The sequence below is a fragment of the Schistocerca gregaria genome, chromosome 1 (genome assembly GCF_023897955.1).
Source record: "Schistocerca gregaria isolate iqSchGreg1 chromosome 1, iqSchGreg1.2, whole genome shotgun sequence".
NCBI classification, from domain to species: domain Eukaryota; kingdom Metazoa; phylum Arthropoda; class Insecta; order Orthoptera; family Acrididae; genus Schistocerca; species Schistocerca gregaria.
Window position 1 is genome coordinate 633,451,865 of NC_064920.1, and position 27,981 is coordinate 633,479,845.

Below are 27,981 nucleotides of genomic sequence, written 5' to 3' on the forward strand. Positions count from 1 at the left end.
CATAGAATGTTTAACTCCAATACTCGCATAAGATCGCTTGCAAATTACATATTGCTTATAGTTTACTTGCTGAGTGAATTAAATCAATGAGTTATGGAAGATTTGAAACGTCTCTTCTTCTTATGACTGTTTTGCTGCCTTTGTATATGTTTTGTGTGTGCTTGGTGTTGTTTGTCTATATACGAAGAACACAGTCTGCTTTCTGTTGACGTGGGTCAGTAAGCAACAATCAAAGTCGCTATGTAAGAAAACAATACGTTGTCAACGAACTTCCTGATCAATGTGTGCTTTCATTACACACAATTACATCAAGAAACCATTAAAACCTTTCAGTCTTCATTCAACAACAATTAAAATTACGTTGTATGCACACTTTGAAATAAATGTAACAATTTAGTTGAATATTTTGAGTACATTATCGAAATACGCACCCATCTAAAAGTGAAAGACCGTTAAAGTGTAAAAAGTTCTCTAGTTGATCGAGTAACAGCAACGGATTATCTGTCGATGACCTGATATTGAAGCTTGCACTTACGCCGTTTGTATATAGAATCCCACCCCCGGTTAGTTGAGTTCTGGGTTGGTTTGTCTTCGCTGCCTACACGATTCACGGACTGAAAGCACTCACAGTGATAGCCTGGTACACCTAAACCAGCGCTAGGCTATTGTGGATCTAGGAAGATGACTGGGAGATACGTTTTGAGTAGAGAGAGACAGAGAAAACATTGTTCTCTAGCCATGGCGAAGGCCTCCATCGCTGCACTCTAAATCAAGCGCAGTGGTAATCACTGTGAACAAGTCCACATACAAGGGCAAATTTCGATGCCAGTGCATATAAAGAATCAGAAGAGAGGCACCAATAACCGCGCCATGGTCTATAGCAGCCGACTATCGGCACAGTCCGGAAAATAGATTCAAAGATAAGTCTTGGTCGCATGCATTGTGCGAATGATGGAGCAAAATATAGAACCCGGAAAACCGGAATGGTGTAGAGAGAGTAGTTTTACAACAATTATCTTACTAACTGGAATAAATGTCTCGTTGCGGATAGAAGCTTAGTAGAAACCGGCTCGTCCCACTCACAGAAGGTGTCCAAGATTCCCAGCATAGAATTATACGGAAATGCACGCTTCCTTGACGAATTTCATTACTAAAAGCTTCTCTTCTGCGTCGTGCTGTCGCACCGTTTCGACGAGTTTCCTACTCCTCATCTTCGCCTGAATACACAACTTGACTAAACGAGACGACAGGCTGACAGTACACAACCTGAGGCACCAAATAAGATTGCATTTGGTAACTGAACGAAATGCGCGGCTGGAAAAACCAGTTGTGGCAGTTCAAGCCTTTAATCTCTTCAAGGATATCGGCACAATGTGGCCATTAATCCCATGTTGAATATATTGGAGAATATGAGATCTTGCAATGGATAGTGTTTACACTTGCAGTCCGTATGTTTTCATAAGTTGGTTGCCCTGTTCCCTCGATTTGCAATTATTATGGAGACGGATGTTTTGGTGTCTAAGGGAAGTCAGTGACTGCCGGTGGTTCAGACTGTGCGTTTCAAATTACAGTTTGTATTTTCTTGCAGGTGAATTTTGTTTCAATAATTTTTATTGTGTGCCATGAAAGTTTGTTACTGTTGAAACAGTGGTATATGAGCACCATTTCGTATAAATCGATTGTTCACAAACGTACACATTTGTGGGCGTAGTGCAAAAAGTATCTGAAGTATAACGTAAGGACTAGTGTCAGAGTTACAAAATACTGTTAAACAGTTTTTGTTACTATTATTACTTTTATTTATTTTGCAGTTGCTTTACCAACATTATTAAAAATGAACCGGAGGAAAACCTTAAGCTCAGATGAAACTGTACCCATTTTAGATTCTTTTGATGATGTGAATTGTTCAGCTTTGCACATGATTGCAGTAGTGTTCCTGATGAGGATTCTGAAGATGACATTGTTGTTGGTGATGACGCAGGACTCTACAAAACATTTAAGAGATGAATATGAAAGGCTGACAAGGTGGCGGCGCACTATCCTAAGCAAGAAGAGCAAGTTGTTTTATTTAAGAGTATTTTTTTTCATTTTAATGATGTTTCACTAGTAAATGATTGAATTCTTTTCAAAAGATACACTGCTAATATTTTTGTGGAATTCAAGGCATCAGCTACTGCAACACTTATAAAGTTTGCTAATTTCCAAAAGAAACATGGTAGACTGTCAAGCACCCCTTACCACGTACGTTCTACAGATTTAAGGCTGGATGGAATAATCCATTACCCTGCAAAGAATGAATGTAATAATCCCCCTAGGTGTAAGAATGAAAACGGCAAAAGAAGCACCAAATATATTAACAAAAAATCTAACGTTCCACTTTGCCCAGAATATATGGAGTTATTCCGCGATAATTAATACTAACAATTTCTTGTTGGCTGAATCGTGTCCTTATTTATAACATTTCTTGGTTTCTTTAAGTACTGCATTGCGTCTACTCGTAGTAACCTGAATTTCACCATGTTAGCAAATGCGGCCATTTCTTATTTATTGTCGAAGTTTAATTGTTACATTTACACCAAAAGTATATTCGTAACGAGTGCCTAACATTTGAAATATAGTGTTAAAATAACTGACTCAACTAAAATCATTTTAAAAAATCTCCTGAAGAGGTTTATATCATAAGCAGATTCAAGTGGGTAGGATAGTTATGCAAGGATGGCGAGACTTGTGCAGGGTAGACAAGTGCGAAGAGATGCATCAGGCCCGTCTTCGGAGTGAAGTCCGTAACAGCAGCATTGTCCACTTACTGAAACCAAATGCAATTATTGTGATCTTTGACGCATTTTGGGGGACGTGTGCGTCAATGATGATGAAAAGAAACACACACACACACACAGACACACACACACACACACACACACACACACACACACACACACACACACACACACGCACGCACACACATACACACATACACATACACATACAGTCCCGAGGGGAGAAAATTCCCAAGTGGATAAGAGTCGAATCAGCGGTCCCATGATCGAGAATCAACAACGGTAACCAGAAGATCACTAGCTGATGACTGGCGTTGTTACACAAATGTTTCTAATATTAGATATCCGTACCATATAGCATGATCCAAGGGAAATTAGAAATTCACATAAACGCGCTGGCGAGTGCATTGTTTATTACTCTGGCTGGCTGTAATGCCAACTTGTAACACTACATAGCTCTTCAAAAGTTGTTTTGGAAATAGTCTATGTGTTTATTTTCTTTGTTCACCCTCGTTCTTTGCGGACTAGCTTCAAGGTCGCAGCTCCATTCTCTAGCAGTCTTTCCTACCTTCAGAAAAGCATGCCATTTATATGCAGTTTTAGATTGAAAAAAAAAAATTATAACCATCTGCTTAGCAGTGTGTTGCTCAACCTTTGGAACTCAATACAACGGTCCTTCTGAGACCATGAGCTCATTGTTATGCTCCCCAAAACACTGAGGCGCGATTGAAGCCTTGTGACACAGACAGTTACCGTGCTAGAAGATACCAACGTCATCGGAGAAGGCACAAGTGGTCCGCATTACTGTACACGTAGTGCACAACAGTCACGGCGCCTTGAATTGCTACCCCAGATACCATGGAACACCATGTGAATGTCCCCCATTGCACAATACTAAAAATGGTTCAGATGGCTCTGAGCACTATGGAACTTAACATCTGAGGTCATCAGTCCCCTAGACTTAGAACTAAATGGCTCTGATAACTATGCGACTTAACTTCTGAGGTCATCAGTCCCCTAGAACTTAGAACTACTTAAAACTATCCAACCTAAGGACATCACAGACATCCATGCCCGAGGCAGGACTCGAACCTTCGACCGGACGGCCGGTTTGCACAATATTTCCCACACAGACCAGCGTCCGAGGGGCAGTGAATGTTCCGAGCATCCGTTCGCCTGGTCAGAGGGTATCCAAACACGACCGTCCACTTCTTCAAGCAAGAAGCGTGATTCATCCAACCAGGTTACAGCTTTTCATTGGTCGGCAGTCCAAGCTTGAAGGTCCCGTTTACACTGCAGTCGCGATTGATTACGTCGTCGGGTGAGCATGGGAAAATGTAGGAGTTGTCTGCTTCGGAGCCCCATGTCCAAAAAAAGTGCGCTAAACGGTGTGCTCTGGAACACTCCCTCTGAAACCTGCACCAGCCTTGTACTTTCTTGTGAGACCTGCCACAGATCGCCAGCTGTCCTGTTTCACAGAGCGGGCGAACCCCCATGGTCCAGGTCCTTTTATGAGACGTGGACGCCCAACATCTCGTCGCCTTCTTGTAGCTTCACTATCCTTCACTACTCTGCACAGTAGCACGCAAACAGTCGACCGATTTCGCCGATTCCGACATGCTCGTTCCCTGTCGCCGGGCCACAACAATCAGTTCCTCGTCTATTTCCCGTATTTCCCCATTTGTGTCACGTAGCGTCGTTAGAATGATTGCCCTACCCATCTCTGCTTCGCGTAAATGCTTTCCTTACAGCGTCACGGCCCGCAACGGCGCTAGGCAGCTTTCACTCACACCGTGGGAAGTCTTTTGGCTCGTCAGTGTTGTTTGGCTATGTCCACTGATAATGCCAAATACAAGCCAGACGGCTTCGCTAACGGCGCGAATAACTGCTTGAGAATGAGATTGCCATTTAGAAACTTATCGCAAAGAACGAAAAAACTATACAGATAAAAAACACTACTGGCCATTAAAATTGCTACACCATGAAGATGATGTGCTACAGACACGAAATTTAACCGACAGGAAGAAGATGCTGTAATATGAGAACGATTAGCTTTTCAGAGCATTCACTCAAGGTTCGCGCCGGTGGTGTCACCTACAAAGTGCTGACATGAGGAAAGTTTCCAACCGATTTCTCATACGCAAACAGCAGTTGACCGGCGTTGCCTGGTGAAACGTTATTGAGTGTAAGGAGGAGAAATGCGTACCATCACGTTTCCGACTTTGATAAAGGTCGGATTGTAGCCTATCGCCATTGCGGTTTATCGTATCGTGACATTGCTGCTCGCATTGGTCGAGATCCAATGACTGTTAGCAGAATATGGAATCGGTGGGTTCAGGAGGGCAATACGGAATGCCGAGCTTGATCCCAATGGCCTCGTATCACTAGCAGTTGAGATGACACGAATGTTATCCACATGGCTGTAAAGGATCGTGGACCCACGTCTCGATTCCAGAGTCAACAGATGGGGACGTTTGCAAGACAACAACCATCTGCACGAACAGTTCTACGACCTTTGCAGCAGCATGGACTATCAGCTCGGAGACCATGGCTGCGGTTACCCTTGACATTGCATCACAGACAGGAGCGCCTGCGATGGTGTACTAAACGACGAACCTGGATGCACGAATGGCAAAACGTCATTTTTTTCGGATGAATCCAGGTTCTGTTTATTGCATCATGATGGTCGCAACCTTGTTTGGCGACATCGCGGTGAACGCATAATGGAAGCGTGTATTCGTCATCGCCGTACTGGTGTATCACCCGGCATGACCGTATGGGGTGCCATTGGTTACACGTCTCGGTCACCTCTTGTTCGCATTGACGACCCTTTGAACAGTGGACGTTACATTTCAGATCTGTTACGACCCGTGGATCTACCCTTCATTCGATCTCTGCGAAACCCTACATTTCAGCAGGATAATGCACGACCGCATGTTGCAGGTCCTGTACGGGCCTTTCTGGATACAGAAGATGTTCGACTGCTGCCCTGGCCAGCACACCCTCCAGGTCACCCACCAAATGAAAACGTCTGGTCAATGGTGACCGAGCAACTGGCTCGTCACAAAACGCCAGTCACTACTCTTGATGAACTGTGGTATCGTGTTGAAGTCGAATGGGCAGCTGTACCTGTACACGCCATCCAAGCTCTGTTTGACTCAATGCCCAGGCGCATAAAGGCCGTTATTACGGCCAGAGGTGGTTCTTCTGGGTACTGATTTCTCAGGATCTATGCACCCAAACTGCGTGAAAATTGTAATCACATGTCAGCTCTAGTATAATATATTTGTCCAATCAATACCCGTTTATCATCTGTATTTCTTCTTGGTGTAGCAATTTTAATGGCCGGTAGTGTAGAAACAAAGTATGGCTGTAGAACGTGTATTTCCAAAACTAATACTGTACTTCATTAACTACGGACCCGCCAGCAAAATTCTCCTTCAAAAGTAACAGAGAAAACTATGACTTTAAAAGTGCTTCCTCGTCGATGAGTAACATCTCCCGCGTTACAAAATATGTTCCAACTGAAAGACTGATCGCTCTTGTGCATAAACACACTAAAATTGAGCACAGTGGAAGTAGACACAGTAAAAGTAAACACCACTACTTGCGAATAACGCCGACAGGGAGTAATGAAACAGACTTAAATTATCTCAGGTACCTCGTTCACGCACGCTCTGAGAACGAATGGCACGGTGGTGTTTAGCCATCGGTAGCGATGATGCTTTTGAACTCAGGAGCGCATGCAGCCACATTCTGCAGCCTCGGAGCCAAGTGATGGCAACAGGGCGTCTCCCGAGGGTCTCCTTTCATCTCATAACAGAGTCAAGTGCTCGCTAGCTCACGGCCCATAAAACAGCTTCTCACTTAACACACAGCTTCTTTATCTGTGCTCTACGGCCCTCTTAACGTGTGACATGGTCGTGCGAACGATTTTTCTGAACGGAATTGGAAATTTCACGATGTTCATGTCATCTAAGCACTTTATAAACATCGAATCCTGCTCCTATACCTGCGAGTAAGCACATAACAGAATTTTAAAATTCTCTTGTTTAAAACTCTATTTTTCCTCATTACTCATTCTTAACTATTTAATCCCGTCTTAAACTATTTCTTGGAGTGAAGCATTCGAAGACACTTCACATTTTCCTGCCTACAGCCGGATCTATTACCTCTCTTGCCGACAGTCTCCTCTCCTCCTACGAACTTTAAATTCTGTTTCCTCGTGTTTTTCTCGATCGTCATTGCCCATTCTTACCTTCCGCTTTTACCTTCTTCATTAAATCGGCAAGTGATCTTCCGACGTTCGCTGTAGGCGCCCATACCTGTTCAGTTATTCTTGGACAGTCTACAGGCTTCGCGCCTATTTTTTCCGAATGGCTAAGTTTCGAATCGGATACTTCCACGTCTTGTTTTCGATTTTACGGACGAATCTCACCTTCTTTAAAACGATCAATAGTTATTCTACATGGTAATGAAAAACGTGAAGAATGAAAAGGAATTTGCTCTTCTTCTCCTGCTTTTGTCCCGTTCCTAAATGGAGTCGCCATGGTTATTATCGGACTTGGTATTATTAATGTCAGAGAGTGGCCAGTTGGCCTTCCTGTCGCCAGGAATGGAATTCGTTTGAAAAATAAAGAGGGAAAACTTTTTAACAACAAATGCAGAAATGACGAGAAAATGGATTGAATACTTCTACGAATGATCGATTCAACAAGAAAATCGGTAAGCAATGAAAATCATATTTCAGATGCCACTAGAAAAACTAGAACATTATAAAAACACCGGTGCTTCATTTAAGAGATTCATCCCTCTACTTAACTAACAAGCTCTCAATGTAGGGGACCGTCAGCTCGAATACTTCCTGTTCTTACAGGTCTAAAATAGTCACTCTAAAAATACAAGTCAATTTCAAGAAACCACTTTTAAAACACACAGCAACTCCTTGCCTTCGTAATGTACGGAATAGTAATAGGTCAGGTTGTGGCTTCCAGCTAAGCAGCGAACGGCAGAACTATGTGAAAGTACAGAACTTAGACACAATGAGTGCATTCGGAAGGGAAATTTAGTGAAGTTTCTATTTAGGTATTTTGTTACATGTACTCATGAGTGCCATAAGATCTCTTTATTTTCCCCCTACAGAGATTAAACCGCAAGTTACATGGTTACGTAGTAGCAATAACGGGAGACTGCTGAGTCGGCAATGACACGAGCATCTACATTGATGAGCCAAAACATTATGACCACCTCTTTAAGAGCTTGTTTGTCAGTATTTGGAACGAAATTCATCAGTGATTTTGATTATCAGGAATCCGACAGTTTGTTGGTAGGTTTTTGGAGGTATGTGGCATTAGATGTCTATGCATAGGTCATGTAATAGCTATAAATAAAAGGACTCTGATACGCGTAAGAGGTGATGGCGCTTGATAGCGACCCAAATGGGTTCCACAGGATTTACATCAGGCGAATTTGGTCGCCGAGACGTATTCACTATAATGCTCCTCAGACCACTTTAGCACGGTTCTGGCTCCGAGACACGGGCAGTTATACTGCTGAAATATGCCATCCCTGTCAGGGAAGACATCAAGCATGAAGGGATGCAGGTGGTTCGCAGCTGTCACCGTGTCTTCGATTACTACTACAGGTCCCACGCAAGCGCAGGAGAATGTCTCCCATAGCATAATACCTCTTCCACCAGCCTGCGCCCATGGAGCGTTTCGAGCCGCCGCTCACCTCGACGGCGGCGTTTGTGAAAACGACCATCGACATAGTGTAGCAGAAATGTGATTACCAGAAGGGCAGACACGTTTCCCTTGATCTACGGTCGAATCCCGATGGTCCCGTGTCCATTGCAATCGTAATCGACGATATCGTTGGGTCACCATGTTAACACGTAGGAGTGTTCTGCTGTGGACCTCAATGTTCAACACTGTACGATGGACGGTGTGCTCCGAAATACTTGTGTGTGCACCAGGATTTCTCTTTCGAGAGAGATGTCACAGATCATCATTTACTCCACTTTGCAGAGCAGAAAAGCCTCCAAACCGGACGTTCTGTGAAGACCCGTGTACTTCCAACCATTTAGCACCTAGTGGTAGTTTCACTGTCCTTCTACCTCTCTCAGTAGATGTCCACGACAGCAGCACATGAACGTTCGACCAGCTTCGTCGTTTTCGAGATGCTCCTTCACAGGCTAAGCGTAATAATAATCTACCAGATGTTAAAGTCGCTTATCTCAATGTAATTCCCCATTTTCAGCCCATATCTTCGCTATGGTGATCCCCCATCTGTGTCTGCTCCGCTTGCTTGCTCTTGTTACCGCGTCACATACCCGCAACACCATCAGGCGAGATCCACCGTTGTGGTGGGCAGTGGTCATAATTTTTTTTACTATCAGATTGCTTCTCTTGACAAGACGTGAAAGAGAAGGAATTATTCTCAATCACTCTTTATCCCCAGCACTTTATCACTATTTTACAACACTCAGTCAAAATCTGACTTGACTACTTTACCTACTGGGTTGCATGCCTCCAACTAGATCTCCTACATTTTCCTCACGGTGTCTTTCGTAATCTCCTGTTTCCATCTTCTAAGTTGCAAACTGTGTTTGTCAGGTAGGATGCAAAGGCACAGGCAGTTTCAAAAATGGCGAAAAATTAAGCAGTGGGCATGTACGTCCTGCACATGTGCTCCACATATCACAGTACAACATACATCTACATCTACATCTACATACATACTCCGCGATCCACCATACGGTGCGTGGCGGAGGGTGCCTCGTACCACAACTAGCATCTTCTCTCCCTGTTCCACTCCCAAACAGAACGAGGGAAACATGATTGCCTATATGCCTCTGTACGAGCCCTAATCTCTCTTATCTTTGTGGTCTTTCCGCAAAATGTAAGTTGGCGGCAGTAAAATTGTACTGCAGTCAGGCTCAAATGCTGGTTCTCTAAATTTCATCAGTAGCGATTCACGAAAAGAACGCCTCCTTTCCTCTAGAGACTCCCACCCGAGTTCCTGAAGCATTTCCGTAACACTCGCGTGATGATCAAACCTACGAGTATCAGATCTAGCAGCCCGCCTCTGAATTGCTTCTGTGTCCTCCCTCAATCCGACCTGATAGGGATCCCAAACGCTCGAGCAGTACTCAAGAATACGTCGTATTAGTGTTTGATAAGCGGTTTCCTTTACAGACGAACCACATCTTCTCAAAATTCTACCAATGAACAGAAGACGACTATCCGCCTTCCCCACAACTGCCATTACATGCCTGTCCTACTTCATGTGTGTGTGTGTATGTGTGTGTGTGTGTGTGTGTGTGTGTGTGTTTGAGGTTTACGGGCGCTAAACAGCGTGGTCATCAGCGCCCTCCTACTTCATATCGCTCTGCAATGTTACGCTCAAACATTTAATCGACGTGACTGTGTCAAGCACTACTAATGGAGTATTCAAACATTATAGAATCCTCTTTCCTATTCATCTGCATTAATTTACATTTATCTATATTTCGAGTTATAATTAGCTGCCATTCTTTACACCAATCACAAATCCTGTCCAAGTCATCTTTTGTCCTCCTACAGTCACTCAACGACGACACCTTCCCGTACACCACAGCATCATCAGCAAACAGTTGCACATTGCTATCCACCCTATCCAAAAGATCATTTATGTAGATAGAAAACAACAGCAGACCTACCACACTTCCCTGGGGCACTCCAGATGATACCCTCACCTCCGATGAACACTCACCATCGATGACAACGTTCTGGGTTCTATTACTTAAGAAGTCTTCGAGCCACTCACGTATTTGGGAACCAATCCCGTATGCTCGTACCTTAGTTAGGAGTCTGCAGTGGGGCACCAAGTCAAACACTTTCCGGAAGTCAAGGAATTTGGCATCCGTCTGATACCCTTCATCCATGGTTCGCAAGATATCATGTGAATAAAGGGCGAGCTGCTTTTCGCAGAAGCGATGATTTCTAAAGCCGTGCTGATGCATGGACAGCAACTTCTCTGTCTCAAGGAAATTCATTATATTCGAACTGAGAATTTGTTGGAGAATCCCGCAACAAACCCATGTTAAGGATATTGGTCTGTAATTTTGAGGATCCGTCCTTCTATCCTTCTTATATACAGGTGTCACCTGCGCTTTTTTCCTGTTTGTCCAAAAAGTTTCGAGACTGAGTTTATTCCTGTCGTACAAGCGACGTCAGTGGAGTAAGTACCCTTGAACTGAGAGCTATAAACAACAGAAATACATTCGACCAGTCAGCTGTGAGCAGGCAGTGTTAAGTAGTACACGCGCGACCACAGTCAGTAAACGTTCTCAGGTCACAAATCGCTGATCTCTAAATCATGTGTTCGAACATTCCCCAGAACGTTTTGAAGAAGAGAAAAATGAAACGATGCTATGACATTGTTGGGCTGGAAACACCGTTGGGCATTGTCCGGACACCTCATGAAAGTCTTTTTAATGAAGCCACTTCAGTGACTTGCGAGTCGATGATGATGAAACGATGATGAGGACAACATAACAACTTGGGCCTGAGCGCGAGAAATCTCCGTTCCGGCCAGGAATCGAATATGCCCCTCCCCCTAGATGGCAGTCAGAAAAAAGAAAAAGTACATGCAAACTTTGTGCTGCACATCTTGACTCTCGAACAAAAACTTCGATACGAGGCCGCCTGCCGCAACTGAATGAAATGCAAAACGCCGACAGTTCTTTTCTGAAAAAAATCATAACTGGCGCCGTAACTGCGTGCTATCAGTAAGAACTTAACGCAAAACGATAAAGTGCAAAAATTCCGACGAAAGGTCTAAGCTTTTGCTTCGATGACATAATTGACATTCAAAGCAATATGCACATACAAGAAAAGAGACCCACTGCTATATAACTTCACTGCTACTACTACTACTACTCCAAACAGGCCGCGTACGGCCTGACGGTACCGACCGACCTCAGGGTCATCCTTGGCCGATTGGGTGTCACTGGATGCGGATACGGAGGGCTTGTGGTCAGCACACCGCTGTCCCTGCTGTTGTTAGTTTACGTGACCGGAGTTGCTGCTTCTCAATCAAGCAGCTCATCAATTGGCCTCAAAAGGACTGATTGCTTGCCAACAGCTCTCGGTAGGCCCGAACAGTCACTCACCCAAGCTCTAACCAAGCCTGACAGCATTTAACTTCGGTGATCTGATGGAAAGTGGTGTCACCATCGCGGAAAGGCCATTGGCAACAGTGCAGGTACGCTATTGACTACAAATTACTGCGAAACAGTAGTTGTTGTTGTTGTGGTCTTCAGTCCTGAGACTGGTTTGATGCAGCTCTCCATGCTACTCCATCCTGTGCAAGCTTCTTCATCCCCCAGTACCTACTGCAACCTACATCCTTCTGAATCTGCTTAGTGTATTCATCTCTTGGTCTCCCTCTACGATTTTTACCCTCCACACTGCCCTCCAGTACTAAATTGGTGATCCCTTGATGCCTCAGAACATGTCCTACCAACCGATCCCTTCTTCTGTTCAAGTTGTGCCACAAACTTCTCTTCTCCCCAATCCTATTCAATACTTCCTCACTAGTTATGTGATCTACCCATCTAATTTTCAGCATTCTTCTGTAGCACAACATTTCCAAAGCTTCTATTCTCTTCTTGTCCAAACTATTTATCGTCCATGTTTCACTTCCATACATGGCTACACTCCATACAAATACTTTCAGTAATGAGTTCCCTATACTTAAATCTATATCGATGTTAACAAATTTCTCTTCTTCAGAAACGCTTTCCTTGCCATTGCCAGTCTACATTTTATATCCTCTCTCCTTTACTACTTTAAATGTCTCATTTCCTAATCTAATTCCCTCAGCATCACTCGACTTAATGCGACTACATTCCATTATCGTCGTTTTGCTTTTGTTGATGTTCATCTTATATCCTCCTTTCAAGACACTATTCCGAGACAGTAGTATCTACAGTAAAACAATGTAGAAGTAACTATCGAGAGGAAACCTTACGTGAAATCACCACATTAAACGAATAGTAGTAAAATCAAATTCCAGACTGATATTCATAGAAGGAATTTTAAGGAAATGTACCTCATTCACGAAGTACGAAAGTGGCTTACAAGGCACTTTTCAACCGATTCTTGAGTATTACTCACCAATCTGGAACCATTATCATGTAGGACTGATAAGACAGGAAGAGAGGATCCAATGAAGAGAAGAACGGTGAGTTTTGTTTCGGGATCATTTAGTCAGCGCGGGAGCGATACAACGATGCTCAACCAACTACGGTGGCAAGAGAAGAGTTGTGCATCACGGATAGGCTTGCTATTCATATTTCAGGAGTGTACTTTCCGGAGAAAGTCGGACAACATATTACTTCCTTCCATGTACATCCCGCGAAATGACCACAATGAGAAAATTCCGTAAATTACAACTAATGTAGTGGTTCACTGACAGTCATTCTCCATAAGCGCATTCGCGAGCAGAACAGTGAAACAGGATCAGTTAGTAGTACCGGAATTACCCTCCACCCCACAACGTGAGATAGCTTGCGGTGTACTGATGTAGATGTGACTGGCGAGCTTAACAACATCCCAAAGTAGGACTTTTATGACAGTTTGTATGAATGTTCTGTTCACTGTAGTCAAGTGATGGGAAACACTGCTTCAAATCTAAAGTATTACAGGCATAATCTTAAAGTTTCTAGTTTTATTATTAATCCAGTCACTAAACTTTTTAGAACGACGGAGTAAGTCCGTACTCAGCAGTCGAACATCAGAGCCCGATGAGAGCTGTTTGGTGATAGTTTTGATGTAAGAAACCATTCGTCTACAGTGGTTCATCACAGAGCAATTGGTTCTGTGTCTAGTTCCAAATACCTTTGAGTCATAACAGGCGATTAAAAAGATTCCGTTCAAAGGCTGTCCGGTCCAGAATCTGTATCCACACTGAAGCAATCATCTCACCGGCGCTCCAGGCTGAAGATGCCAGTTTGGTAAAACACTGTGTCGTGTTGCGTGAAGAAGTCCCTAACTGCTTGCTGCACAGCCTCGTCCGACAGCAGTCGTCGATACTTCAAAGTCGTATTTAAGGGCTGGAATGTCTCCCACTTCAGTATTCTGCATTACGACATTTGCAATATGGGGACGTTTTGATTCCTTAATCGAATCGCGACTAGCACGGAGCTTGGTACACCATTCGACAAGGTGGTTCCAATTTTTTAAAAACACAGTTGATATCCGTTTGACCTATAACAGCGCCACCTAGTGGGCCAACCATAGCGCCATCTGGTTTCCCCCTTCAAGCTAGACAAGTTTCGTTCTTTGTAGTTTTCTCGTTTGACGCTTATTTCGTGAGATATTTGGCCCGGTCACTATCAATGGACCACCCTGTATACCTGCATAGGAGTCGCGCTACATTGCATACATGCTGAAGCAACGCCATCAATCGGAAACCTTTTGATCGCCCCTCTGAGAAACCTGCGTAACTGCACCCCTATACAGTGTCAAAATTGTTTGCGAAACCACTCCACTCCACGATACTCATACCTCTGCTATCACTAATAAAATACTGAATGGGCGCTATTAGTAGATTTTTGTCGTGATCTTACTATTCATATTGCAAAACCATGATGTGTGCTGTTGTATTCAGTCCGAAGATTGGTTTGCTGTAGTTTTCCACGCTAGTGTATCCTCTGCACGTCTCTTCGTCTTTCCACAACTACCGCAACGTGCATCCTCTTGAATCTGCTGACTATACTCAAGGCTTGGTCTCCTACTACAGTTTTAGCCCCCCAAAAATTTCGTTCTGCCAGATTCGATTCAGCATATCTTCACTGATTATCCGATTTACTTTTCTGTCCTTCAGCATTCTTCTGTAACACGACGTCCGTCTGAATTCCTACAGACACCACAGAATATTTGCGGAGACACTCAACACAAAACATAAGTTTACGGTTCGAGGAATACTGATGTATCCATCCATATTCTTTAGATAGAAACATCGAATATATTTACTAAAAGGGATTTCTAAAAGGGATTTGTAGGTAACACTGGAAGTGCCGATATGAATATCGCTAAAATCTGCTAAAAATAATATATATCCTTCTCTATTTATGACAAGTTTAACATTTCTTCAGTTACGGTATATGCTGCCATACGTAAACAATAAGCCGATACTATCGACATAGTAGAGGCATTCGATGGCCGTCGAAGACTTGAAGGTTAATTACTTCTGTTACACTCATTTGGTGGAGTAATTAGCATAAATATAATAAAATACACTCACAACACAAGGGTGAACTTATTTTATAGATCAAACGCTCAAGTTAGTCTCTAATTAGAGCGTTGCCTCCGGCCATATTTCTTTAATTACATCAGTTACCGTACAGTCAAAAGGCTAACTTGCCCTCGGTAATTATTTAAATATTTGCCTGCAGAGAATGTCAACACACGACTTTTTTTTAGTCCTCTGTCTTCTGACTGATTTGATGCGGCCGACACAACTTCCTCTTCTCTGTCAACCTCTTCACCTCAGAGCAGCACTTGCAACCTACGTCCTCGGTTATTTGCTGGATGTATTCCAATCTCTGGCTTCCTCTACAGTTTTTGTCCTCTACAGCTCCCCCTAATACCACGGAACTTATTCTCTGAAGGCTTAATAGATGTCCTATCATCCTGTCTCTTCTCCTCATCGGTGTTTTCCACATATTCCTTTCCTCTCCGATTCTGCGCAGAACGTGAGGAATTCCTTACGTTATGAGTCCACGTAATTTTCAACATTCGTCTGTAGCACCACATCTCAAATGCTTCGATTACCTTCTGTTCTGGTTTCCCCACAGTCCATGTACAACGGTCTGCTCCAAACCTATATTCTCAGAAATTTCTTCCTCAAATTAAGGCCTATGTTTGATACTATTAGACTTCTCTTGGACAGGAATGCCCTTTTTGCCTGCGCTAGTCTGCTTTTGATGTCCTTCTTGCTTCGTCCGCCATTGGCTATTGTGCTCCCTAGGTAGCAGAATTCCTTAATTTTATCTAGCTCGTGATCATCAATCCTGATTCTAAATTTCTCGCTGTTGTCATTACTGCCACTTCTCATTACTTTCGTCTTTCTTCGTTTTTTTCTCCATCTATATTCTGGGATCATTAGACTGTCCATTCCACTCAGCAGATCATGTACTTCTCTTCTTCACTTTCATTGAGGATAGTAATGTCATCAGCGAATAGTATCACTGATATCCTTTCACCTTCAATTTTAATTCCATTCCTGAACCTTTCTTCTATTTCCGTCATTGCCTTTTCGATGTACAGATTAAATAGTATGAGCAAAAGACTACGTCTCTGTGTTACAACCTTTCTAATATGAGCACTTCCTTCTTGTTTTCCACTCTTATTATTACCTCTTGGCTCTTAAACATGTTGTATATTAACCATCTCTTCCTATAGCTTACCCCAATTTTCCTCAGAATTTTGAGCATCTTGCATTATTTCACATTTTCAAAGGCTTTTTCCAGGTCGAATCCTATTAACATGTCTTATTTTTTCTTTAGTCTTGCCTCGATTATCAACCGCAACGTCAGAACTGCCTCTCTGATGCCCTTACCGTTCCGAAAGACAAACTGATCGTCATCTAACACATCCTCAATTTTCTTTTCCATTCCTCTCTATATTATTCTTGTCAGCAACTTGGATGCGTGAAGTGTTAAGCTGATTGTGCGAAAATTCTCGCACTTGTCAGCTCTTGCAGTATTCAGAATTGTGTGGATGATATTTTTGCGAAAGAAGATGATATATCGCCAGACTCATGCACCCTACACATCAACGTGAATAGTCGTTTTGTTGCCACTTCCCCCCATTATTTTAGATTTTTTGATGGATGTTACCTATGCCTTCTGCCTTATTTGTTCTTAAGTTTCCAAAGCTCTTTTAAATTCTGATTCTGAGTCTAATACCGGCTCCCTCATCTTTTCTAAATCGATTCCTGTTTCTTCTTCTATCACATCAGACAAATCTTCCCCCTCATAGAGGTCTTCAGTATACTCTTTCTACATATCCGCTCTCTCCTCTACATTTAACAGTGGAATTCCCCTTGCACTCTTAATGTTATCACCCTTGCTTTTCAGTTCACCGAAGGTTGTTTTGAGTTTCCTGCATGCTAAGTCATTCCATCTGAAAACCACTTCTTTTTCAATTTCTTCACATTTTTGATGCAGCCATTTCATTTTAGCTTCCCTGCACTTTCTGTTTATTTCATTATTCAGCGACTTGTATTTCTGTGTTCCTGAATTTGCCTGAACATGTTTGTACTTCCTTCTTTCACGATTCAGCTGAAGTATTTGTTCTGTTACCTATGGTTTGTTAACAGTTACTTTCTTGGTCCCAATGTTTTTCTTTCTTGCTTCTGTGATTGCTCTTTCTAGAGATGTCCATTCCTCTTCAACTGTACTCCTGCTGAACTATTCCCTATTGGAGTCTCTATAGCCTTAGAGAACATCAAGTGTCTCTTCATTCCTTGGTACTTCCGAGCTCCACTTCTTTGCGTACTGATTCTTCGTGACTAGTCTCTTAGATTCAGCCTACCCGTCATCACTACTAAGTTGTGATCTAAACAACTCTGCTACTGAACTGTTCAGAGTAACACACTCCTTCCTATTCATAATGAATCCTACTCCCACTATAACATATTCGGCTGCTGTTGATATTACCCTATAATCACCCAACCAGAAATTCTTGGCTTCATTCCACAATTTTATCTAGATTGAGCCTTTACATTTACCTTTTAAGATTTTCCAGCTTCCCTACCACGTTCAAGCTTCTGACATTCTACTCCCCGACTAGTAGAACGTTATAAAATCTTTAACATAGTGCAGCTCTTCAGCAACTGTGAATTGTTCAGAAATTAAGAAAGTCAGCCTTTAGTTGCAAGGTAAAATTTTATTAATTTACCTAGGTTTCGATTCCAATAATGGTATCTTCTTCAGAATCTATAAATTAACCCATACGTACATATGTTACACATTGAAATACATCATCAACCTAATAATTTCATAATAAATAAAATGGTGGTACTCACAAAAATTAAATTATTTTGAGGGCCAAACGTTGGCCATCTCACAGAATAAAATTAAAACAGCCGCTGCCCGAGCCTCGCCGCGGAAATGCTTGCAACGCCTAGTTTTCTTATTACTTACGTGTGACTCTTATTTGCTGGCCGGCGTAACTCCGCCTACGTTTGTCTTAATGTTTTTAATTTTGACAGACATAATCTTATGACTATGCGTCTTTATTCTGTTCTAGTTTTATTCTGTGACATGGCCAACGTTTGGCCGTCAAAATAATTTAATTTTTGTAAGTACCAGGATTTTCTTTATTGTGAAATCATTAGATTGATGATGTATTTCAAAGTGTAATACATGTCCGAATGGGTTAATTTATAGGTTCCGAAGAATATACCATTACTGGCATCGAAACCTAGGTAAACTAATGAAATTTTACCTTACAACTGAAGGCTGATTTTGTTAATTAGAACGTTATCCTTTCGTTTATTATGCAGTGTTTTTCTTAGTCTCACCTCCCCATTGGCAGCCCCCTCCCGAAGCTCCGAACGGAGGGCTACTGCCAATGGAGAGATCATCATCACACTTTTCTCAGTTATGCGCCACAAGTCCTGTAGAGACACATTATGTGTCTTTAGTGCAATGATTTTCATTGCCTTCTGCATCTTCTTGCCGTTCATCATTGCAGATTGTTCCATCTTAAGCGGCAGCTTACCACCCCAAGGGCAAGAGAATGCCCTGCACCCGCGTCAACTCCTCCGCCCTCTTTGACAAAGCCTTTGGCAGAATGCTGATTATTATTCAAAATTTTTGCGGTGGCGGGGTTCTATCCTGGAACAGTGCACGCTTTGACTGTCATTCAAAGACTCCTTCCCTTGTTTTCTCAAAAACGCTACACCTAGGCATTGACTGCAGCCTCTTTTGCACGACAGTGCAATCGGACCCCTCGAAGCGATTCAGAAATACTGCCGGCCGGAGTGGCCGTGCGGTTCTAGGCGCTGCAGTCTGGAACCGAGCGACCGCTACGGACGCAAGTTCGAATCCTGCCTCGGGCATGGAGGTGTGTGATGTCCTTAGGTTAGTTAGGTTTAAGTAGTTCTAAGTTCTAGGCGACTGATGACCTCAGAAGTTAAGTCGCATAGTGCTCAGAGCCATTTGCACAATTTTTCAGAAACACTGTCTGACGTGAAACATCACGCTTTCGACCTCCTTTTCTAAAGAAGAGAACGAAAACTTGCAAGCTATCAGACCCAGCAATCAATCCTGCCCGAAAATATGAGCCATATTTCTGATAGTATGCAGTTATGACCTCCTGAAAGTACAGTTCTTCATCTTCCGCGCTTCGGCTGTTTGTCACTCGATACGCCCCACGGGAGGCACCTAATGCCCCGGCGCAGAATGTTGTGCAGCGGCCATTCCACTTTTCTCAGTTATGCACCACAAGTCCTGTAGAGACACGTTATGTGTCTTTAGTACAGTGATTTTCATTGCCTTCTGCATCTTCTTGCCGTTCATCATTGCAGATTGTTCCATTTTTAGGGGCAGCTTACCACCCCAAGGGCAAGAGAATGCCCTGCACCCACGTCCGCTCCTCCGCCCTCTTTGACAAAGCCGTTGGCAGAATGAGGTTGATTTCTTATGCCGGAAGTCTTCGATCGCCAATGCTGATTATTATTCAAAATTTTAGCGGTGGCGGGGTTCGATCCCGGAACAGTATACGCTTTCACTGTCATTCAAAAACCCCATCTCTTTTTTTGTCAAAAACGCTACCCCCGGGCATTGGCGCCTATATATGTCCATCCCAAGACAGCTGACCTATTACAAACACGGGGTAGAAAAGGAAGAAAATAGGGGGAGAGAGAACATAAGCGATGAAAATGAAAGTAGTTGTGTAGGGGCCTTTTTTATTTTGTTATTTTATTTTTTGTTGTAGTTTTTTACTTTTTGCTATTTTTTATTTTTATTTTATTTATTTATTTTTATTCTATGCTCCACAATTTCAATAGATGCTCGTATCTTCGGATGGAGGGAGATCGAAACGCATCTTCTCTAAATTTTAATGAACATTCCATTAGTGGTTCGTTCAGAGCATCATGTCGGCAAAATAAGCATCTACATCTGACGTTCCAGCTTGAAGGCGGGTCATGAAAGGCGCTCCATGGAAAATTGGAAAAGAACTGCTTCAATATGGAGTTGAGAACAAGTGCACAACGTCGACCGTTAAGGTACGTCCAATAACAAAGTTCCGATTTCTCGTCGGGGCCAAAAAGGTAGTGTACCGTATGAGCGCCTATCCAGTTCACAGCGTTAATTTTCGTTGCGGGATAATGGATCACATACCGGAATAAATGTGTCCGGAAAGTGATCTCTCGGGTAATGAAAGCTAAAATACGCTGCGCGATCCTCCAAACTTCAGAAGACGGATCACCTGAGAACCGATGGGCGTCTATGTCGTTCACAATACAGTGAACACATAGGGATGTGTCAGCAAGGCGGATGCGCTGCAAACGAAACTGACTGACTTGTTTTCCATTGAAGTGATATACCAGCCGGATTGGACACTAGTGTTGAGAAAGCCTGCGAGCACACATAACGCCATATGATCCGGGGTCGCCGCATTTGAAATGCGTCGTATACAGACTTCGTCCTGATGTACGTAACTTAATTCCAGAAAGAAGTGGCGAAAGTGATTTAAAGGGGGGGAGGGAGGAGTGTCTGCTAACATGACTGAGGCTGATATGAAGACTGGCGCATATTCATGTAAAAGCGGTCGGTGAGGCCCGTCAGGCTACGGCGCCAGACTTTCAGTTAGGAGCTAACAAAAAGTGCCGCAACTCTGTCGGATACGTGGAATAACCGCACCACACTCCCATGGGAGGGCAAGGCAGGAATATTGAACTTTAAATAACGCCCCAGTACCGGCAAAGAATCCCATCGCCATCAACATATGACTGACGAAGGAATCGGGACTGGGACACTTAAGCCACATGTGGGTGTGAGCGGCGGGTAGACATTCACATATTGCTGTACAATGTCAGTGATCCAGTCCTGATCGTATGGAGGTGACATCTGCTGTTTGTTGCCGCTGAAATCAATGCCCAAACAGAGGATGCTAGTGGCCACACCTATAGAAACAACGTATGTCTCAGATAGGCCCTTACCAAACAGCAGAACCTTCAATTTGAAAAGGTTAAGGGAAATGCCCGATGCCTCCCCGTAAGTCACCACCATGTCAGATCCTCGGTGACATCATCTTCACTGCGAAGGTAGAAGACAAGATCGCCAGCATAGTCCATACAACAGAAGCAGGTCCATGCAATGTTCAAATGTGTGTCAATTTCTAAGGGACCAAACTGCTGAGGTCATCGGTCCCTAGACCTAATCACTAGTTAAAGTAGCTTACGCTGAGGACAAAAAACACACCCATGCCCGAGGGAGGACTCGAACCTCCGGCGGGAGGGGCCACGCAGTCCGTGACAGGGCGTTTCTAATCACGCGGCCACTCCGAGCCGCTCCAGACAATGTCAGGCCCGCCAGGCGTTGGCGAAGCCCTTGAAGTAGGGGTTCCAACGCCGTACAGTATCATGGAAAGTGGGCAACCAGTCGGACATAGCGAAGAGAGGTGACCATTACGAGTACAAGTATTCTTGAAGTCGCGCCGCTCAAGAGGCGCATTACCACTGTTACTATATGAACCGCAAAACATATGTGCTGGAGTACCTTCATCAGAAAAGTGTGGTCGACATGGTCCAGTGCCTGACTGAAATCAAACAATTCCAATGCAACAGTTAGCTTTTGTGACCCGTCAAGTGTGATCATGTACCTGTGACGGCGAAGGGCCGTATGAATACTGTTGTCACCAACCAGCGAAGTGTGATCAAGGGGCGTGACGTATCTTGTCTTCTTTGGTCGTGATGCTAATAAAAGGGTGAAAATTTTCATATCGCTGTTGAGTAGAGTGATGGGCCGTTAGTCACAGAACCATGGTCGCCCACGTGGCTTAGGGTACAGGATGGTGACCCCATCAAGGGAGGTAGCTGAGATCGTAGTTGTTGGGGACAGCAGTTCACGACAGATGGACGTCCAAGTAGGTACCAACACATAGCTAAAACACTTGTAAAATACGATGGGAGGCGGTCAGTTCCTAGGGACTAATAGCCAGCGTCTACCTTGACAGCTTCTAGGACTTCATCAGCGGCCACATCTTCCTGAAGTTCTTGAGCCACGTCCTCTGGCACAGTGTTAATGGTGAGTGCCGGTACCTCCTCAATAAAGGGCGGGTGATGTGTAACGGCAGCGTACAGTCGGCTGAAATGGGAATGGAAAGCGTGACCAATGGCGCATTGCGTAGTATATCGTCGCCCTCCCACATCGGTGAGGTCGTGTATGAGAGCTCAACGACGACGTCGGTATTCTGTGCAGGAATTAACAAGGGACCCTTCCAAGCGACGTCGTGTGAGTGAAATGATCCGCGCTTTAGCACGATGTACTATCTTCTGACAGACAGGAGAGAATGCCATCCAAGCGCAGCCATGTGAGATCGCATAATAAAAGTCCATGGTGCTCGCATGCCAAGCCTTGACGTCTTCGCCGCAGCCCATCAGTGCTCTGCATGCAGCCGGTTTTGTGCAGGATGGCCTCCAGGGTAGGTTGGATGTGCAAGCAGCGCGACGTCGACGACAGAGGGCCCACGTGTCCTAAACGATCCGTTGGCAGTCACAGACAGTCAAATGGGAAACGTTTAATTTCTGCAGGCCACGACTCTACCACAACTGTTGGCGAGCCAGGGCGACGTCGCAGGTGTAGGCCAAAGATCGAACTTCACCATATCGAGTGTCGCCAGCAAGGGAACATATGAGGTACATAGGGCTGAGGCAAGTAGACGAATGCGCGGTATAGTATGTGAAATCTGCGCGTGTTTCATGAACCTTGGTCCTTGTATCAATAATCTGAAGTCGGTCGATGATGACAGAATGACAGAGAGGGGTGCACACGGGGAATGTAGTGAAAGTTGATCAGTAGGCCCTTGCGTGGAGTTGAAGTCGCCACCAAGGACCATTTCATCCAGGTCACCATCAAAAAGTGACGTTACATCTTTAGTAAAGGAGGTGTGTCGTTCACGACGTTGACTGGAGCTGGACATTGCTTATGCATTTAAGATGTGGACGCTGAACGGCATGAGGCCCACACTCCTAGCCTTAGGAAGCTACACTACATTTTCATTAGGGAGCCCTGTGCAGTGGAGAACTGCGACTCCGCCACTGTTGTCAGATGTATGGGAGATGTGGTCTGTGTAGCTGGTGGAAGCTTAGAAATCAGTGACGATAACGTTTTGGAGGAGGACAGTGTCTACAACAGCTGCGTAAATGGTCTCTCAGAACACTGCCAGCTTATATGGAGCCTGAATGGTGAACAGATTCATCATCGCAATGTGGTGGTGTTGTGGACGTGCTCTCCCTATTGGCACAGAGGGTCCTGCAGAGATGTCTGGCTGGTGCGAAACATCCAGCAGAGCCACTGCGGCGGCAATCACTGCATGGAAGCTGGGCCAGGCCCCACCGTGGGGCACTCCGCAATGGGTGGCCCAGCTTTCCTATTGTTCCATCGTCGACATGGTCAGCCCAGGAGATTGTAAATGGTGGAACGCGACTGTCACCCCCATCGAGGGCTATGGGTGGTGACGCTGCCGCAGCGGGATAGAGGGAACCTCCCTCCATGGGATCCATAGTGGTCAGATGGGATCGCAGGTGGTGGAAAGGATGCTCCTCAGATGGGACATCAGGAGCCTCCACTCTTGTCGTCGGGCCGCTCGAAGTGAGATCACTGTCTGGTTTTCAGTCCACTGTCTGTGATGCCACATGAAGAAGCGTGTAGTTAGAGGGCATTCGACTTCCCTTCTTCCGTTCTTGGAGCGACCGCTTCTTTCGGAAGTGGTGTTCCGTGTCAGAATGTGGATGTTCGGCGTCCAAAGTAACACCGCCTGAAGGAGAGAAGACGTAGGCACCGCACTCGGTTCGATGTCCATCGCAGCGGACAAGCTGGAGAGCTGATGGTCTCGTCGCCGCCAGAGGAGATGATGACGGAGAGGTCTCGGTGGCACCGTCGTTCCCAAGGGGGAGTGCACGCGGGAGAACAGGTGCTTCTTGCAGTAACACATCCGGGTTGCGCACGGCTAAGGCGTAGCTGTTTGGTAAAGAAGTGACCATCGCTTTGGAAGCTGCGTCACTGATCGTAATCTGCAGCACACGACGACGGAAACAATCGGACCTAACATAGCCCTCTTGTCCGCACGGAGCACACATCCGCCGCTGGCCAGCAAACATAACTGCTGTTCGCATGCCACCTATCAGCAGATAGGATGGTACATATTTGAACAGTTCGATCTTATTCTGTCAAACACCATTTAACACCTGGTACGTCGTGAACGTCTGCCGTTTTTCTGCGATGTGGCCCACAACATTGCCATAGGGTCAGAAGGCTTCGACGCCGCGTATTGTGAAACTTCCAAAGAGAGCTCAAAAACCCAAGTTGTTTGAAGACCGAAACCAGCGTGGTCTACCGTCATCATCCAATATACCCCAGCGTGGTCTACCGTCATCATCCAATATACCCGGCAGAACACTTAAACTTGAGTTCAGGGGGAGTGTTGTCCAACAACATCAGCACATGCTTCCTCCGTCGTCTTTTTAGTATAGACAATACTGCCGGTGATAGGAAACTGAATACCTGTCACCTGTTGTGGGTCCAAACGTACCGCTTCGTGAATTAATTGTTCGGTTTCATAAGCGCGTGGTCGTGCGTGTTTGGTTTAGAATGTTACGTTAAGCGTCGTTCGGCGGTAGGAGTGTGCAGTGGGGCACAATAGTGACGTATGCTACGCAACACAAAAATCGCGTCAAGGAAGTGAACAACTCTGGTAGCGGAGTGCTGCCCGCGACCACGACAAAAACCCGACTGCCTTTAGGCTATGATAACAATTACAGTACTGTAATGTGTAATTTTCAGAACTGTCCAGCCCCTTCAATTTAGGTATATATAACGTGTTTCGTAAAATATGTAAGATCGTACGTGGATCAGTTTAATAGAAAAGGCGAGGCATGTAGGAACCACCATGGACCCACGAGAACGAAACAGTCGTTCAAATTAGCTCTCATGTCACTGGCTACGGTGTGGTAGGGTTTTAATCCCCAACCAAGCCAGTATCCTGTCGCAGATTTGTACTTCTCTGAAGCAGCTAATTAAGGAGTACAAAGTGATCAGAGTATCAGAGGAACTAACAAATGAAGATGGACACTTCGACTTTATCAAGGCTTGATACTGGTATAATACTGGTATAATACCTAGGAAGTGAATGGGCTAAGAAACATCTCCGTAGACGTCGGGAAACTAACGCTCCTATAATCTGGGAACGTAGGTGACACCAGAAACCGAATCAGTTAGTCGTCTAAGTAATGTGTAGACTGGGAATGTCATCCCATCTTGACGTCTGCTACAAAATACGTGTGTTTAAATGTTAAGATTAAAATAAATAAATCATTTTGACCTTAAAATAAACAGGTTGATGCTGTTTGCTTTATTATCACCTACAAAGACAACTGTTGCAGGTACAATGCTTTAAGCAAATCATTAAAAATGTGTACTGTGACGTTCAGATATAGTGCATTTCCGTATGTGCGTATTTGCATACACTGAGTTCAAGAATAATTCGGAAAACATTGAACTGTACAATATATGTCTCGTCACCCGCCGTCATTCCCCCCAGAACGGAACTGTGCGCGTCCCCAGTTCAGTCAAGTCGTGGCAGATTCCATGCGTCGTTGTTTCTTTTTCCTGGAGTCAAGGTGTATGGAACAATCTCCGCGCACACTTTTCTCTTCTTCAAAATATTCTGGAGCCTGTCTTTAACACTTGATTTAGATATATTGGCGGTCTAAGGCGCTGCAGTCATGGATTGTGCGGCTGGTCCCGGCGGAGGTTCGAGTCCTCCCTCGGGCATGGGTGTGTGTGTTTGTCCTTAGGATAATTTAGGTCAAGTAGTGTGTAAGCTTAGGGACTGATGACCTTATCAATTAAGTCCCATAAGATTTCACACACATTTGAATTTTTTTAAGGTATATTGTTCCATTGCGTCCACTACCAACAGAGCCCACTCACAACTGTCTGGTCGAATGCACAACTGTTGTTCACAGTTGTTAGTTCGCTCTGCCACCGTACTTACTGCGGTGACGTCGCTTGTACGTCAGGAATGATCTCAGTCTCGTAACTTTTTGATCGGATGGAGAATATTTCGGTGTCAGGCGGATAACGTTCAGTTACTTGCCAATACCTTTTTCACTCGGGTTTCAGCAGCTCTTGACATTGAATGGTAACATGAGAAAAGTCATCCCGAATTGAAGATACAAAGTTACTGGAACTTTTAGAACCCATAGTCGCGTGATATTTTCATTTTCAAGAAGATTGGTTCAAATGGCTCTAAGCACTATGGGACTTAACAGCTGAGGTCATCAGTCCCCTAGACTGAGAACAACTAAAACCTAACTAGTCTAAGGACATCACACACATCCATGCCCCAGTCAGGATTCGAACCTGTGACCGTAGCAGCAGCGCGGTTCCAGACTGAAGCTCCTAGAACCGCTCGGCCACAGCGGTCGGCTCAAGAAGATTAACACCGAAATAAATTTGAGATTACTGTGGATACTACTTGATGCAGCAATTTTCTTTGCGTGTTATGGCTGTTTTCGAAGTAAGCTCAACTGATATGACAGCCTGCTTGTCTGTCTGTCTGTGTGGCCAGCGTGATGTGACTTGGTTAGTGCACATCATTCTTTCTTGAGGGGGTAGGGAGGGGGGAGGGGAGAGAGTGTAGCAGCTACAAACACTAGGTTCCACATTACATGCTTTGCCCCCCCCCCCCCCCCTCACCACCACCCGCTCCCCTCCTCTCCCAATCCCCCCCGCCGCATGTTACGCCCTTAAGTAAACCAATCCCAAAAGTGTAGACCTTTTTCTTTTGTACTTGTTACACACGCATAATAGAATTTTAAGTTAATGGATTGCCCAAATTGATGTGCAGGAACTGTAGTTAAAAAGTCGCCCTCATCATTTTTATACCCATACCATGATTTCCAAATAGGCGAAAAATCACGTTTATGGTCGATACTAGTTGTTTCCATAGGAGCTGAGTTACCAAATGCAGTAGGCTTTAAGTTAACACCAGGTATATTTAAATTAATACCCACACTAGTAATCGTATTTTTATTTTGATTTAAAGATGCAAGTTCTGTTTCACTGGAATTGGTAGGAAAAGCAATCTTTGGATTTCGGGGCCATTACTTTTGCTGAACAGTGAACGATTCTACTACCATTTGGCAATAAATCGAATTCAGACGGAGTCATGTTCAAAAATGGTCTATCAACAGGAATTTCAGCCAAAGGAGTAATCATAAATACAGCATCAGAATGAGTAATAACTTTATATGCTAAGCCATATGTAAAAAATCTGTGCACTTTTCTATACGTAGTAATATTTCCCGTATCTAATGTTGATGATGCAGGTAACGGTACATCACGTGTGTTAGCCGAATCACCGATTCCATTAGCTGATGGCGCTGCAGTACCCGGAAGCGTCTTTTTACTTTTCTTTGCACTGTTGCCCTTTTGCGATTGTCCTGCACGTTTTCCTGAATCTACATCTATAGCACTCATATTTGTATCAGAGTCAGAGTATGGAACTAATGGAACACCTGGATTGTGGTCTTCTGGTTCGTCTTCGGATTATTCGATGTCGTCGTCTTCGTGATCCGTCCCACCGTCGTTCGTTGATGTTGCTGACGTTGATGGCCGCTCGTGATATACAGGCAAACCACGACGTACACTGTTCATAAGCATAACGTTTCTGGCCTTCATGCATTTCATTCCAATTTGGACGTTCCCAAGGAGGCCAATCGTAATTCTGGTGAAGGCAAGAAACGTTATTATGACTATTATCTCAATATTATATATACATAATATATGTTAAACATAAATAAATATACATACCTTGTTGTTTGGCATCAGGTTTTTTCGGGTATAACACTTTGTCAAGTTTCTTTTCCACAAATGTTTTCAATTTCAATACGTACTTTCCTGCAAAAGAATCCCAAT

At 44.2% G+C, this 27,981-nt stretch overlaps 1 protein-coding gene across 4 annotated transcripts in view; it reads left to right on the top strand.

Annotated features, from left to right (window-relative positions):
- LOC126360045 (sodium/calcium exchanger 1) overlaps positions 1-27,981 on the top strand; it is a 1,532,158-nt gene that overhangs the window by 1,354,395 nt on the left and 149,782 nt on the right. The gene's annotated exons all lie outside the window — the stretch shown is intronic.